Raw genomic sequence first — 3662 nt, 5'->3', positions numbered from 1 at the left:
TGAAGACAACTGCAAGCAACTCTTTTTCAGTAGTGGTATAACTCAATTGTGCATTTGAAAGAGTTTTGCTTACATAGTAGATAACACGAGCAAGTTTATCTACTCGTTATCCCAAGACCGCACCCATAGCATAATCAAATGCGTCACACATGATCTCAAATGGAAGAGCCCAGTTATAATAAGAGCTGAAGAAAGAAGAGAACAAAGCTTATGGAAAGCTTCTAGGCATGATTCATTAAATACAAAAGGAGCGTCCCTTGCAAGTAGATTACACAAAGGACGAGAAATTTTGCTGAAATCTTTAATGAAACGTCAATAAAACCCGGCATGCCCAAGAAATGATTGCACTCCCCTTACAGAGGTAGAAGAAGGCAATTTAGAGATCAAATCTACTTTGGCTCTATCAACTTCAATACCTCTTTCTGAAATGATATGTCCTAAAACAATCCCCTCTTGAACCATAAAATGGCTCTTTTCCCAACTAAGAATAAGATTTGTTTTCCTACAACGCTGAAGCACTAGGGACAGATGTTGGAGACAGTTCTCAAATGTGGATCCGAAAACAGAGCAGTCATTGATGAACGCTAAATATTACATATTCGAGCCCCTAAATATACGTATGTTGAGACCTAAAGTGATACTTTTATCCATTGTTAAACTAATTTATGTTAAATGTGTGTTTATAGGCATTTTCTCATAGAAACAGCTAAAACCGGGACTTTATGATGATATTGAAGCATACAAAGTCATTGTCGGTCATTCAAAACAAGCCGAGAGCTTAAATGGTGAAGTTTGAAAGAATTCAGGAACCAAAGCTGGAGCCAAGCCCTACAAGAAAAAGAAGAAAAAATCAACAAGGCATTGAAGCTCGAGCCTTGTACCTTCAAAGCTCAAGCCCTACTCAGGGTGCTCGAGCCTTGGCCCTCAAGCTCGAGCACAAGGCATCAGAATTTGAAGAGTTAATTTAAAAGAAGAACCAAGCTCCCAGGGCCTCGTGCCAGACCTTAAGGATCGAGCATCATTATCCAAAGCTCGAGCCTTGAGTACCTAAAGCTCTAGCCTGGTACCGAGAGCTCGAGCCCATGAAGCTTGGATCTAACAATGTTAAAAGAGATGAATCCCAAAAATATTCTAAGTGTTGATGGAAAAGACGTTTCAGAAAATAGTTGAAGAAATTTGGCTAAGTGTAATAGTGAAGATCGAGCACCATTCCTTAAAGCTCAAGCAATAATTCAATGAAGCTCGAGCCTTGTTCCAAAGCTCAAGCCTGAATCTCAAAGCTCGAGCTCTACTTCTTAAAGCTCAAGCCATCCATGACAGATCAAATTTAAGTTACGAGATTATTCTTTTTACAGCCGTATCTCATTCCAGATGGGCCAGAAAACCTAAAAGCCCAACAGACCTTTATTTTCCTCATAAAAGAAGGCGCAGGCCTTGATAGAAGAAGTTCATTTTCTCGTATTATTCAGAAGGCTAGTATTATGGTGGCGGCTTTTAGGGTTTCCACAACCTTAGAAGGTGAAGATCATGAGAAAAGAAATGTCGTCCATGATGACGAAGACAACAATAACACAGAGGATATTTTGCGTCATCATAAGTAGCTAATTTCTCTCTTATGGCATTGATGTAACCCATCTGATTAGTATGGTTTGATTGTATTAACTCTGGGATATTTTAATATATACTATATTTTTTGATTACATGATAATGAGCAATTGAGACAACTCGATTAGTTCTTTACAGTTTTAATAGTTATTGAATTGTTATTACCTTGTCTTAAATATAACTGATTCATTAACTAGACTCAACCCATTCTTATCGAACGGTATCAGGCGGAGCCCTGCCGGACATAAGAATGGAGATCATGTAATGGTGTTCCAATGTTTGCTATAAATGAATGTTTTCATAGTCTATGCTTAGGAAAGATGGATTATTTACAAATTAGTTAAAGTAGGTAGGTGGATAATCTTTGCTAACCGCAGATAGGTTATAGTTAACTGCAATTTATAAAACATCTTTCTTTAAAACCTCGAATTGAACGAATGTTATTGAGTTCAATTCATTTGAAATATAATTTATTAAATCCCCAGAGTTAAAATAATTAACTATGGTATGAAAGTTATGGTGAAGTCAAGTCCCTAAGACCTCTCTTTCTCTGATCACTTTAGTATAACTTAGTTTAATTTTATTTTATGTTCGTGACAACCAACCAATCAACCAATTCAATCAGTTACTTGTAAACCAATAAAGATTAGTTAAAAGCAAAACATAATAACTCATTTTCCTGTGGGTTCGACACCTCTCTATAATGCTATTCTACAAAGATTCGTGCTATTGTGAGTGGTTATTATTATTATTGACACGCATCAATTTTTGGTGCTGTTGTAGGGGAGATTTGTTTATTTGTTTAGTTTTTAGTTAGTTTACTTTTGGTTTACCAGTCTTCGGACTTTCTGATATCTCACCTTAATTCTTTTTGCAACAGGCCAAAGACGCTTATAGAATAAAAAGCTTTGGTTTATAAAACCTTCTGTGAGTTTTTGCTATTTTCTTTTACTTGGAAAATTTTTATTTTTGTTACTATTAGGATTAGTGGAATTAGTGCATGTTAACTCGCCATAATCGGTCAAAACCTTTAGTGCATGATCTTGAAATAGAGAGAACTCTTAGTCAATTAAGAAAAGTTAAAAAATATTTGAATTCAATAGGAAGTTCCTCTAATAACATGGATGATCATCGTGATGCACCGGGTAATGGCAATGGTAATGGTAATGGCAATGGTGAACGGGTGCCACCTGTTCCTCTACAACCACAATTGAGGGATCATTTTATTCCAACCACATATACTTCCCCTTCGTGCTTTGTATTTTCGGATGCTGATGCAACTCATTTTGAGATCAAGCCTACTATGATCCAAATACTTCCTACCTTCCAGGGGTTTACAACAGAGGATCCTTATACGCACTTGGATGTATTTTTGGAATTGTGTTTGACTACCAAGTTGACCACTCTTACCAACGATTCATTCAGGATGCGACTTTTCCAATTTTCTCTCAAGGACAAAGCAAGAACTTGGTTGCAGTCCCTTCTAACAAATTCCATATCTATATAGGACATGTTGCAACAAGAGTTCTTGAACAAGTACTACATAGTGGGTAAAACCTGTCAAATGAGAAAAGAAATCATGGCATTTTCCCAAATCCCGGGAGAACAGCTCCATGATTCATGGGAAAGTTATGATGATTTTCTTAAGAAATGTCCACACCATGATATTTCTAAATGGCACTTAATACAGATTTTCTATGATAGTCTTTCTGATTCTTATAGAAATATAGTAGATACATCCAGTAATGGAGCCTTTCTGCGTAAGAGTCCAGCTGACGTTTGGAAACTATTTGAGGCCCTAAGTGAAAATTCAATGCAACACGCTTCTTCCTCTAGGTCTAAGTCTTCACCTGGAATGTATAAGGTTGAAAAACTCCATGAGGTAGACAAATCTAGTGAGTTATCCGCTCAAATAGAAGCATTGAATCGTAAGTTTGATCAAGTCTTATTATCTGGCTATGTTCCTGTTTCTAATCCACAAACTGCCTTGCTAAAGGAAGTTTGTTCAATCTGTACCAATCCTTCCCATTTTGCTGACACTTGCCCTATGATGGGAC

General features: G+C 36.8%; 1 non-coding gene across 1 annotated transcript; it reads right to left on the bottom strand.

Annotated features, from left to right (window-relative positions):
- Nucleotides 1–3167: 3167 nt before the first annotated feature.
- LOC132301932 (small nucleolar RNA R71) lies at nucleotides 3168–3273 on the bottom strand. The gene has a single exon (XR_009480682.1). It is a non-coding gene; the product is annotated as a small nucleolar RNA R71 (small nucleolar RNA).
- Nucleotides 3274–3662: the final 389 nt, after the last annotated feature.

The sequence above is a fragment of the Cornus florida genome, unplaced genomic scaffold (genome assembly GCF_030987335.1).
Source record: "Cornus florida cultivar Cherokee Brave unplaced genomic scaffold, ASM3098733v1 CherokeeBrave_3.0.0_Hap2_Chr03, whole genome shotgun sequence".
Taxonomy (NCBI): Eukaryota; Viridiplantae; Streptophyta; class Magnoliopsida; order Cornales; family Cornaceae; genus Cornus; species Cornus florida.
This window is presented reverse-complemented; position numbering and strand designations above follow the sequence as displayed.